At 49.7% G+C, this 13,684-nt stretch overlaps 1 protein-coding gene across 4 annotated transcripts in view; it reads left to right on the top strand.

Moving 5' to 3' along the window:
* LOC116947340 (sodium/calcium exchanger 1-like) overlaps positions 1-13,684 on the top strand; it is a 214,683-nt gene that overhangs the window by 33,175 nt on the left and 167,824 nt on the right. The window lies entirely within an intron of this gene.

The following is a 13,684-nucleotide window of genomic DNA, read 5'->3' as shown; positions in this document are numbered from 1 at the left end:
CCACTTTCATTGTGGCGCCGAGCCGCCGATGTTGACCGCTGTGAACTTTTTCTTTGATGAAACGAGCGACCATGATGTTCGTCGGCAAGGAGCTCGCCGCAGTTGACGAGATCTGTGAGTGGACGAAAATCATCGAGGATGTCAGTGACGGCGACCTCCCACCGGACCAAAGTGTGATTTATTATAACGACGCATGAATACGTCTTGACTGAAGATGCACACTAAGACAATGTGGTAACATCGTTTCGAGACTGCAGTACACTGACGAAGACCACAAATGCCCATTGGATATTTGTGTGTGAGCGAGAATTCACGATGGGATGACCTTAAAATAATGGTTTGGGCGAAATTTGCAGCACAGCTCACACCACCAACATTTGACAGCTAAGAGAGGTCGCCCCTGATGCATACTTGCACATGAGTTTTACTTTTAAGAATCACCGGACTAAAAATCTTAAAATGCCTGACTGCTGCAGTTGACCTCGCGGAGAAGAGACTGATGAAATTAAATCCACAGACGTTTAAGAGTTGTCCAAAAAATTCGGACATTTGCCATCGTCTACGCTCAAACTACGACGAGAATTTGGCTTTGTCTTTCTTCTCAAACGTCCGTCCAAATCAACAACCGCGCATGGGGACTGTGGTGTGGCGGTGGTAGCGGTAGTGGTGGTGTGGTGGCGGTGGTGGCAGTGGTGGTGGTGGCGGTGGTGTGGCGGTGGTGGTGGCGGTGGTGTGGCGGTGGTGGTGGTCGCGATGGTGGTGGTGGTGGTGTGGCGGTTGTGGTGGTGTGCGCGAGAGGCTTGATCATTCCAACTCGGTCTCCTCCAGATCGGTGTTTGCGTTAACAGAAGACGACCGCTTGGGCGAAGGTGGGAAGATGGGTTGGTGGGCGAGGGGGGGGGGCTAGGGATTTGGCGTACACTTGGCAGCCTCAATCCTGCGAAGCTCACAAACTTCCATGAGCGTTGAACGTCTCGAACGGGCGACGCCGAATAAAATAAAATCAATACCGACGCTTTAATCACCAACTTGCCGTTCGTACTTCGACTCGGCCGGCCGCTGCATGCACCACGCTCGCGTCGCGGCGCTCGAAAGACTCAACGGGAGAGGGTCGGTGATTAAAATCTCCAAGTTGTTGTGCTTTAGACCCATTTGTGTGTGAATTAGTTACTTACATTGTTTCTCTTTCTCTCTCTGTCTCTCACTTCCTCTGCACCAGACGCCTCGAGCGCATCCGACGCGTGCTGCCGCAGCCGAGTAGAATTAAATGACAGTGATAACAAACAAAAAAGAATTGAGTCACAATCTGTAAACACGGAGCTGGCCGGGGAAACTGTTTGTGTGTCTCTTTGGGTGGGTTGCATGACGTCCGCGCCGGAGGCGCCGTCGATGCCTCCCGAGTCGCGGTCTCGCCGTCATTGTCGTCCTTCTTAACACGAGGAGTGCGTGTGCCGTTAACGCCCCCTTTTGCTCTGTATGCGCGCAATTGATGCGTGCTATTTACGCCTCGGGGACATTGTTACATAACTGCTGCTTCGGAATGTTGTTGAAAAATCAGCTTTCCTTCCGCCGGTTTTGGCATCCGCCTGGGTATTGCAAAGCTCCAAGGTCAGGAGTGAGTAATATAATGAATGTAAGTCCCATGTGCACCTATCAATCATTCAATTCATTGCATTGCTGACATCACACCTGGGCCTTTTGCTAAACCCTCGTTTTGCCGGCGGAGGGTAGTAGGGGAGCTCGAGTTTTTTTTTTTTTGCAGGCCTCGATGCTGCTGTGATGGTGTGTTGGCCTGTTAAACCATCCGTCCACCCAGCTGCATACTCTTCCGCCTACCCACTCACAACGCCAGTCGCTTACTCACCTGCCTACTGACCTAAGCACCCACCCACCTACACACCTACCTAAACAACCACCAAACAACATAGCTACCCACTCACCCACCAACAACCGCCGTTTGACGTTAGCACGGTGCTCGTGCCATGCTAGGTGCACCTTGAGGCCATGTGAAGTGTTGAAGGATCGCCGGTAAGAGGTCAAGGGACAGACCCAGGTGCTATTTGTATATACACACACACACATATACCCACCCACATATCTATCAAGCCACTTACCCACATGCATGCCCATCTAATTACATCCCCACATACTACCCACTCATCCACCTTCTGATTGACCTAAGTATCCATCTACCTACATAGCCACCCACAACAAGAACATTTTCTGGTTTTCACACCTGATAATGATTGCTTGTGTTGCAGTCGAAACGTCGTGAGAATTGTATTGTTTTATATTTTTTTTATTTTATTGTTTCCCTTCTACGTGACTTTACCGAAAGAACACCTACTTACCCTTATTTATATACCCACTAGGCACCGTCTAGCTGACTAGGCAGAGTCTCCATTCTATTAAACAATGTGCCTCGTTTTTACCATCTCATTTGTATAGTTTCTCATTTGCTTTGTTTTATATTATCTGTTGTTTTTTTTCTCTTCTTTGGTTCTTTCGGTAAAGTCACGTAGAATGAGAATAAAATAATAAATTGATAAAATAAAATAACACACAGCGCTGTCCTCCAGACAGTCTCGTCCCATCACCTGATGAAGGCCGCTTGTGTTGCGGCCGAAACGTCGTGAGAATATTATTGTGTTATTTTATTTTATCAATTTATTATTTTATTCTCATTCTACGTGACTTTACCGAAAGAACCAAAGAAGATGAATCCTTGCAGTCACGAAAGCTTTAAATCGAAATTTGTTGGTTTTTTGTTGTTGTAAACCCGTCACCCTAAATGTAACACGAGCATATAATTTGCATGTAATTACGATGCATCATAAATCATTCGTTTATACACGCATGATTCGATGGGTGCATCATGAGCATAATCATTTAATGCAATCTATTAACCGTTGTGTCATTACATCAAGCCGTCGGGGAGTCAGATCCTTTATAATTCAGCCATGTTAAGAGACCAAGGCTTACAAAGGCAAACAAAAGAATACATGTCAATTGCAAAGCAAGGAAATTAAGTGGCAGATGTATTAACCAAACCTTCACGATTAAGAACAAATCAATTTGTCGGGACGAAGAATAAACACAAAGCAAACAAATTGGGTACATCAAGTTGGTTATTTGTAGAACAACGATCAAAATCAATCTGCACTTATGCAGATTTTTCCACAGAAAATGAATCCCGTTTGTCAGAGAAGACCGATTGGGACGGAACAGATGGTAGTTGTAGAGGAGACGCCAAAATTGTTTCCAAGTCCGAATGACGAAACGTTCTCCGAACCTAGCGGCGATGGGAGGAATTGAGTCGTGCGTCACGAGGTGAGGGTTGTCACCGTTTTCACTGCAAGCGCCAACCCAGACAGATTTGATCAGCCAGCCCGGGCCGATCGCGACCGTGCAGTGTGTGGGCTCGAGGCCCTGCCCTGTGTAGGCTCGGGGCAGGGGCAGGCTGGAGGCCCTGCTCTGGCGAGGTCGCCGTCCCGGTGCACGACGCTCAGCGCACACGAGCACGGCTCGTAGTCGGTCTAGGTGGTGTGCTCGTCCATGTGCTCGTCCATCTGTTTGGCCACCGAGACGCTCTGCGGGCTCGAGGCCCTGCGCTCCTGGTCGCCTGCGTGCTTCTTCAGGATGTTGCCCGAGCCCGTCATCATGCGCGTCGCTTGGATGCGGTAGAAGGCGCGGCTCTTTGGCTCAGCACCCGGTTAATTGGCCATCTCGACCAGCTAATGCATGCCGCCCGAGCACGGATGCCAATTCCCGTGGTGTCCAAGCTTCATCCCTGCTTAGCTTGCGAGATCTGACGATGCGATCGTGTGATTTGGTCGTGGGCGCGTCTTAGCTTGCGATCGTTAAAATCCAGCATGAGCGAACCAGATGAACCTCGCGGCAGACCCTGAGTGAATGCTTTCAAAATGAGCCCAGACCACGGCAAGTCCCTGCATGTCGATAGTGGAAGGCCGCCAGATTTACGGTGGAGGTCACGATGATGAACAGAGGCGGCTCTAATTTAGAATAAAGCACGCAAGGCCGAATGGAAGCCGGGCTCCGGACCTCTTCAGAGCCGTGTCGCGTTTCAGATTTATAAATCACATCGCCGTGGTCGATAATAGGCATGGAGGTGGATGAGACAAGCTGGTGGTGAGCAGATAAGAGGCACGATTTGTTTCTGGAAGAGAGTCCCGACTGGATTTCTAATTTGTGAGGTTTTTTTTTGCGTTCGCGAGCATTCGAAATCAGGTGCAAATCTAGCCAGGTCACCCCTGCCTCATCGTCTTTGGCCACAGCCTAACCGCTGCTGTACGATGGCCTCCCCAAGCCAAATGAAAGAATGCCATTTCGCCATTCGTCATCGTCTTGCGAGGCCACAATCGATCACACTTCTGCGAACGAGCCGATCCCGACGTTCCACCTCCATGGCGGACGTGCTCTCAGCCGTATTCTCTCCATTGACTGACATTCCACCACCAGTCTCATCCAATTGGCCATCATCCTCCTAGCGACGATGTCCTCCACTTCACCGACAGTACCGTCGATTAAAAAAAAAAAAGATTTTGTCTTCCCAATGCGATATCGGCCGATTACTTTTCAGGCCCCAGCTTTCTGTCGCTCCCCCCCCCCCCTTGAACTACGACGAGGCCTATCACAACCCCTCTATATCAATCCCTCACTTACAATATCCACAATTCATAATTGAAAATCATTATCACGCTATGTACAATTTTTTGTAATTGCCTTGGTGAAGGCACTATGTACATTTAATTAAGATAAGATAAAAAAAATCCTCAAATGCCAAGGAGGGGTCGGTGGAGAGACCGTTCGGGGAGACGAAGGAGATGGATGGAGAGTCGGGGGAAAGTTCCAGAAAAAATGATGGAGAATGTGGATAAAAGAAGGGGATAAAAGAAAGGGGATAAAATGAGGGGGTAAAGGAGCAGAGAGAAGGGATTCGGGACGGCGCCTCATCCTGAGACTCGCTGCCATCAAGACGGAATGAAGTTCAACACTTACCAGGGCCGGATCTTTTTTACGCAAAGGCCATGTAGTGTATATAATAATCATAAAAAACACCATCCAACATTAATACCGGGTAGTTGTGTCGTTGCCGCGTGAGTTGTTACGTAACGGGGTGGCGATTACAATTGTGAACGTTTGCAAAGGCACAAAGCGATTCGCAACATAAATTAATTCTCGACTTGTAGTTTTCGTGACTGCAAGGATCCATACTCTTTGGTTCTTTCGGTAAAGTCACGTAGGTGAAAATTAAATAAAATTAAATTACAAGAAAACAAAAATGAAAACAAATAAATTTAGTCGTTTTCACTTTTTGTTTTGTTTAATTTTATTTAATTTTCACCTACGTGACTTTACCGAAAGAACCAAAGAGTATGGATTAATGTAATCGTAGAGCGGCAGCCGAGGTGACTCGCCGCCGCCGCCGCCGTCGTCGTCTTTGTAGTGAGTTATCAAGTCCACCTCGCAAGTAATTCCCCCAAAAAATAAACCAACGAAGCTTGGGAACGCATTCGCTGAAAAAAGCGAATGGATTCGAGATACGATCGCAGAGGACCTTGGAGGTCATTGACATCTCATACCCCTCGGTAGGTGATATGCGAGCTCACACTCGACGCCAACTATTGCTAATCACGCATCGGTCGTTTCATATCCCCCTCCCCCGTTCCGTATTCTTTCACCGCGCCTCGGCGGCTTCACCCCTTTTTTATTTTTTAAACCGTAGAATCCCGAGGTTATTATTTACGTGCCAATTTACCTGGGTATTAGCTTTGGATGCTTAGCGCTGTACATCAGGACAATGGCGTAATGCGTTGCATTTGGCCGCGCAGTAAGTAATCAAAAGCGTGACTATATTGAAACCGATTGGTGTTGTGCATCGTGTAAGGACATCAATCTCGCGAGCAGCGCCGAGAAACAATGCGTTGTCCTGACAATTGTTTTTTTTATTGTACGACAGCCAAGGATTTCAATTTGACTTCAAAAATATGATTCCCGGAGAACACGCGCACGCACGCGTGGGTGAGTGCGCAGTGTTGCACGCGTGGTGTGTGTGCGTATAGCCCTTGCCCCAAGTGACTGTTAAAGGCTATACGGGGCATCTCTGTCTTTGTGCTCGTGTGGGGGAGTGGTGGCAATGCGATTGGCGCACTGCGCTCCGAATTCGGCGACCCGAGCTTTGATTCTCGCTCGTAGCCAACAATCTGTGCCGAATATCTGAACTGGTCCTGGACCTTCCTGAGGTCGACTCGGCCTTGGGGAGACAAAGACGGCTGGGGAGGGGTGGCCATACCACCCTCTCGCGCTCCGTGCCCCCCTTAAAAAGGTGTTCACTCACAGCACTTGCCCTAGCAGTCCTTGTAGCCTAAATGGGCGATAATTGTCTTTGTTTGTACCTTGTTATGTCCTAGTGAGTGCCAATGTGCACACGTGTGTGTGTGTGCGTGCACGTGTGTCCACCCATGTGTATTGTAGTGCGTGCCAACGTTGCGTATACATGAATGGATGTAAGCGTGTGCACCCATATGTTCCAGCGTGTGACACCGTGCATGCAAGCGGTTCTTGCACGCGTGCATTTACGTACGTGTGTACACGCTTGTGCTTGTTTCCTTTGCTCAGAGCAGCCACCTTTTATATATAAAATAAAAAAAGCTTACCGAGCAGGATGCGCGCCATGGACAGAGGATGGTTTATCTCATTTTAACCGTTGGAATTGTGCGATTAGATTATGACAAGGGAAGAGATGGTTGCAAGATTAGGCCAGCTTTTAGAGACAACGCATTTATCAGCTGCTCCTCAACACCCCCCCCCCCCATCCACTGCCTCCCCCGGCAATTTAACCCCATTGTCTACGTCTTTTCGTGACACTTCACAGGACCAAAAATTGCAGATGCGGATTTTATTCGTCCCTGCGAGTGTTTAAGTGCCTACGTTTGGCCAGCTACTTCCAGGCTATGGAGCTGACATGTGTAAATCTTGCGTCTGCTGGAGGTGATGGTGGTAGTGGCGGTGGTCAAAGACAAGTTATATTTTTTTATATTTTTTTAGGTGGTGGTGGTGCGAGTGGTGATGTAATGCTGCTGCTGGTGGTGGTGGCGATGATGGTGTTGGTCATACCAACTGCACTTAAGAAGGCACAATGTAGGCCTTTTTGCATAAGCTGGTAATTGACTACATTGTCCCATATCGCTGGCCTGCAGTGGCCCTCTTCTTACACGCAAAGTCAGGGGGAGAATCCTTGTGAGGCTTGCTCAGGAAATCCTCACCGAGTCTCAAGACTTTTGTTCGCTGGAAGCCTGCTTTGATTTTCGTCTGCACAATATTTGTTTTCTGTATTTACGTTCGGCATCGGAGAAAACTGTGTGCCCAGAGAAGGGGCAGTGAACTTACGGCCCATGGGGCTGGATATGACACGTGGCCTCATTTCGTACGGCCTGTCTCCCACATGAGGCCTACCTCTTCCAAACGGGTCCCAAAGTCCGTTTTTGCTCATCCATCATTCGATGCATCTTAGCGTCGCTAATCGTGTACTAGAGGGCAAATATGTTCGACCTGGCAACAACAACCCGATTTTTTTTTGCCTTCAGCGCATCCGTGAGTGGAGAGGACGCCGGCTGTCGTATTGCACCTTCGATGAGCACGGTTGGCTATGCACGGTGCGAAAGTCCAACACACACGCATGCATGAAACAAGTGATTTGTGTGCGCGGGGGCGACTGAGGCTGCGCAGACCGATGAGCGAATGTCCTTAGTTGCGCTTGCAGCAGGACAGATGAGAAACCCCCCCCCACCCCCAACTAGTTATGAGCACACAGCCAATGTCACGGTCCTCGTGTGATCAAAGTTTGGTGGGCATTAATGCGTTGCGCTTCGCCACAGGTGTTTGAAAGGGGCTATTCAGGAAAAAAAACGGCTCTGCACCCCGACCTAGGAGAAAGCACTCTTCGTGCAGAGTGGGATAACACTCAAATCCTTGCATGTACAGGTCGGGAGAAGCCTTATGTGCATATATATCATATTTGACCAGAGCTGTCGCGGCAAGGTCAAATGTCAGGCGTGATCCAGCGTGATTGTGGTCCCGCGCCAGAGTTAATCAGGCTGGCCTTCGGGTAATTGCACGGTCACGCAGCGCTCGCAGCCTCTCAGATCAGCCGTCCTTCAACAGGCAATTCCGCGCACGTCAAACTCAAATTGGTAACGCTCTCCCATCGTTTAAATGTCGTCATCATCCAAAATCCATTTCATTTCGCCTCCGCTGTGTGCTTACCCATCCGTTAGAGCGCATAGACAGACCACCACCGCTACCATCACTGCTACCACCACTATCCCTATACAACCCCTACTCACTACCACCGCCACCACTATCCCGATACGGCCCCGACTCACCACCACCATCCCGATACGGCCCCTACTCACCACCACCATCCTGATACGGCCCCTACTCACCACCACCATCCCGATACGGCCCCTACTCACCACCACCATCCTGATACGGCCCCTACTCACCACCACCATCCCGATACGGCCCCTACTCACCACCACCATCCCGACTGTATATGGCCCCTACTCACCACCACCATCCCGATATGGCCCCTACTCACCACGACCATCCCGATACGGCCCCTACTCACCACCACCATCCCTATATGGCCCCTACTCACCACGACCATCCCGACTGTATATGGCCCCTACTCACCACCACCATCCCTATATGGCCCCTACTCACCACGACCATCCCGACTGTATATGGCCCCTACTCACCACCACTACTATCCCTATACGGCCCCTACTCACCACCACCATCACCACGGAATTAACATTGTAGTCAAAACAATTAACTTCCCATCATCACCGCATGCTGCCACCACTACCACCACCTTAACCACCACCTTTATTCCGTAATATAGGTCCACTCCCATAAGGCTGTGCGGCTGATGGGTTGTGTAAAAACAAACATAAATGTGAAGCAGACATTATCTGGTAGACACAATGGACAGGAAGTACACGATGAATGGGCCCGCATTATGCGCATTCATAATGTGCATTGATTCATTAACCCCCCCCCCCACGTTGCGCAAGAAGAGAAGCACAAGTGACGTCATCACATCTACGCCTCTATAAGGAACGAAACAGGAGGACTTCTCCACACATCTGGCTATCGCCTGATGAAGCCAGTTGTAATTACTGGCGAAACGTCGTACTCAGATTGTAAATGTTGTGGCTTGGCTCTCCTGCACGCCGGTGTGCTGTACTAGTATACTACACTATACACTACACTACTATACACTACACTACTATACACTACACTACTATACACTACACTCCACACTAGTGCTGTACTAGTGACGAATTGGCACGTTCTGTTTCCGTGACAACCCTTACTAGTTGGCTGCGTCGGGTGGTGGCGGGTTTAACGACACAGTTACACATTTACGCGATTTTACCGAAAAAAACTGTATTATAGAATACATTATCTGCTTACTTAAATTATTATATATTCCCAATATATTTCACTAAAACAGCTCCTCTACCCAAACACCACCACTCTGCTCCCTGTATTGCCCCTTCACCACCACCTCCTCCACCACATCCACCTCCACCATCGCTACCAGCACCTCCACCACAACCACCCCCACCACAACCACCTTCACCATCGGGACCACCACAACGACCTCTCCCATCGCTACCATCATCATCACCACCACCACCACAACCACCTCCGCTACCACCACCAGCACACGGTCGAGTAAGATGTATGCGTGCGATATTTCACGACTGCCTCCACCGCTCCGGCTCAGATTACGCAACTACGCAGGCGAGGGCGTCTTGGCTCTGCCTGTGTAATACCGCTGGGGCTGATATGGGAAAGGCGTGCATCTGCTGCCTCAGATGTTATATCCGATACCCACAATACCCGCATTGTCCTCATCTGCAGCTATCGCAATGACAGAGGCGTGCAACGTCGTCGTCGTCGCACGGATGAAACCGCCGTCCCTCGATCAGCGAGACTAATGTCGATTCTGGTCTCGTATTGTCCGGTTCACATGATACGACTCATATTGTATTTAATAATAATAATATAAAAAAAGATATCGTGTACCATTGTAAGCAATATACGGTATATTATCCGGGATGTTCATGGGGCGCCCAGGAACAGTTCGGATATCACATGCCAGTGATGTTGGCTACGGCCGGGGTTCGAACTCAGGTTGCCAGGTTATTGGCGCAGTGCGCCAACCACCAGCACATATCGCTGCAGGCATTAGAGGGGATGATAGCCACAATACGCGGACATCTTTAGTAACACTCGGTATTGAGACGAGGCCCACAGTACTAGACGGGCATCGCAACACGTATCGAGATCTTTGTCGTGGGGCTGTTTCTTTGGCGCAGCGATTTGGGGGTCACCCAGCTGTGAAGGGGCAGCAGACCGCGGCTAAGGGAGCGACTTCAAACGGCACGCGGCAGGAAGGAGAATTACAGCTGAACGGCGCCCTGGGAGGTACGCAAATGTCTCCTGCCAAGTAGTCTCTCCCTCACTCTGATGTTGGTAGGAGGCTCTGATAATGGCCACGGGCGTCTGGACGATTTGTAATTTATTTATATATATTTAAAGGCACGCACGCACACGCGCACAGTAGCGGGCATTGGTGTAATTTCTCGCGCACTGGAGGATGCGATCCAGGTCTCCGATTCCATCTTCCAACGGTGCAGGTTTCTTAAAATCCCACCGCCGTCTGATCACCCAGCAGTATAAATGGGTACAAACACAGCTCGTTCATGAATAGTTCGCGTGTGGTGGGGTAAAGTGTGGGTATTGCCACCTACACTAAACTATATATATATGTTTTACCAGGTAAGGCCCCCTGAGCTATATATGTTTTTTCAGAAGCGACCTGGCCACAAATGACAGCTCAACACAGTGGTTTATCACGTGGACATGTAGAGCAGCCACACACTCTAAAGGCGTTATTCTAAATGTGGAGGGAAACACGTGGAGGTCTCAGAGAAAATTCCACGTGACCACGGGGAGAGAGAGAGAGACACGCAAAGTCCAAATATACAGCAGCAGGCGTCGGGGTCGGCATCGAATCCACGACCTCCTGCATACCAGGCGCCATTTGCGCCCCCCTCTTCGAAGATGTCTGCCCAGTGTGGGTCCCCTCAGTGTAAAAGGGGGGGGGGGTACAAATATCCTTTGGGGCCCCTCCTAGTAGGGCTCCCTTCCACCGGCGGTGGAAGGAGCACGCAACGTGCGGGGCCGCACTTTTGCCCTAAACTTGTTATGGACACACGTACAGAAGAAAGCGGCTGACGTTGTTCTTTAGGCACCTTTGTATTTTCTGAGATTCAGCACGAGTGGCTAAAGCTCGGTAATGCTGAATGAGGGATTTCTAATGAGACAAGACCGCTGTTCAATACACCGCTCAGAACTGAAATGCAGTGCGCTCTACACATTCGCAATCGTCTGCAAGGGGCAAAAGACATAGAGGGGCATCCCTGCAACTGCTTGCTCATGCAGCGACTTGCGGAAGCACCTCCAATAAAAGGGAGCTCTGAGACAACCTCTCTCGAGGGTATTCTGCCTACTCTTCCATATGCTGGCCGGACGTATTTGGAGTGGTGGGAGTACCCAGCCTTTACCCCACCACTCGCAACCTGACGATCGGATAACTGCTGGGTGTGCATTTATACTGCGCGGTGGACACAGGCGGAGAGGAGATTCAAGAAACTTGCATCGTCGTTTCAACTGCAGGGCCAGGAGATCAAATCGACATGGTGACATCTGGCTTGCAAGTCCAGTACGCCGACCTTTGCATCACCGCACGCTGTCTGCCAATGGACTAACTGTAGTCTACCCATACATAATGCATACATAGTCTACCCATACATACATACTACGGGACAAATGAGCTATATTGTTGGTTATTTATTTTTGTTTTGTTTAAAAAGCGTATGCAAATGTAAGTACATCTGTTTTGGTTTGCGGTTTTTTTAGCCCGCGTGCACGCGTAACATTATGCATAAGCTGAGATGGTGGCAGGTGTATGTATGTGTTTTGGACTTTTTTCGCACCGTACGTAGCCAACCGTGCTAATCGGAGGTGCAGGTGCCAATAGGCCCTTTAATAGGGGGGAGCGGTCAGCATGCTGCACTACGAACTTGGATACCCGAGTTCGATTCCCGCCCATGGCCAACACCAGTAGCAATTATCTGAACCGGTCGTAGGCCTCCCCTAAGTCGACTCAGCCTCAAATGAGTACCTGGTGCGGTGTATAAACATCGCCACTGGGGAGACAAAGGCGGCCGGGCGTGGTGCTGGCCAACCACCCCCTCGTGTGCCGTGCCGGCCTTCATAGGTGCTGGCTCATGGCACTTGTCCCAAGTCTGTTCAGGCTATACGGGGGATCTTTGTCTTTAATAATAATATCCTAAAGTTGACTGAATTATTCTGACATCTCTTGCTATGTTGGGGGCCCCCCGTGTCCTTGGCTCCGAACAACGAAAGCATCCCCGAGGTTAGCGAGCTCACGGTCCGAAAGAGGACCAAAAACATCACCCGAAACTCCACTCCGCAGCAGCAGGATGAGAGGCCCCTTGCATTTACATCGCCCCCCCTCCCCTCCTCCTCGCCCCCACCACCAACATCCAGCCGCGAAAATGCAGGTCATTAAAATGATTGACAGCTGCTACATATAACTCAGATGACACATCCTGTTCACACAGACCTCCATTCCGTCTCTTCACGTACAATTACAAATATGTATGTTCAGTCCGTCGGACAATTGGCTGTCCGGACCAATATAATCAAGCATCATTTGTTTAAGCAAGAGAAGCCGAGATCCAGTTTTGACCAGTCTGGATCTCACCGGCAGTCAGGCTTATTTCAACAAATGCCAGGCGTATTCTTAGTTTTTTCGGTAAAGTCACGTTGAAGAGAAACAACAAAATAACGTGACTTTACCGAAAAAACTAAGAATATGAATTACTGCAGTCACGAAAGCTTTAAATCAAAATTTAAATGCCAGGCGGTTTCAGGGACGTCATCGTCGACAATAACAACGCAGCGGCAGCCGAAGAATTGCAACGCTTCCTAGCGAACGCCCAACGTGAAGAGATGGAGCGATGGAATTCAGTTTGTGTGCAGGTGCTCGGCGGATCGTTGCCCGGCAGGCTCGCGAGGGGAGGCCTCCATCCAGCAGTAGATTGACCATGGCTGATGATGATTGGCAGGAGCGCTCCACGCAACGCCGCAAAAGACAGATCTGACGAGAAGTCCCCTGAAAGACCTGGCGCGCATACGGCGGGCGCGCGGACTGGAGTCACGGTTCCCGCAAGGAGCGAGCGTCTGCTCCCCGTAAATGTCTCCAATGAAGCCCGTTTTGCAGCTGTGCACTGAAGCAAGAGCACTTTCGGGTAAAGGATCAGCTAAGGGTCAAATCTAATATAAATAGCCACTATATCACTGGTGCTCAAAAGCCCCATGCAGCATTAAAAAAAAATCCACCCACAGCTCTCAGTCGACTAAATAGCATTAACACTTAAGGCAAACATTTCAAAGGTGAACGCGGTAGCGGATGAACATTGCAGTACGGTTAACAGTTGGCGTGGCAACGCTCACAGTGGCAATCACTCCTCAAAGCTCCCAAGCTCAGATAAGAGAT

The sequence above is a fragment of the Petromyzon marinus genome, chromosome 29 (genome assembly GCF_048934315.1).
Source record: "Petromyzon marinus isolate PM22_M1 ecotype Great Lakes invasive population chromosome 29, UKy_Petmar_22M1.pri1.0, whole genome shotgun sequence".
In the NCBI taxonomy this organism is placed as follows: domain Eukaryota; kingdom Metazoa; phylum Chordata; class Hyperoartia; order Petromyzontiformes; family Petromyzontidae; genus Petromyzon; species Petromyzon marinus.
Note: the sequence above shows the minus strand (reverse complement) of the source record. Positions and strands in the feature narration are given on the sequence as shown.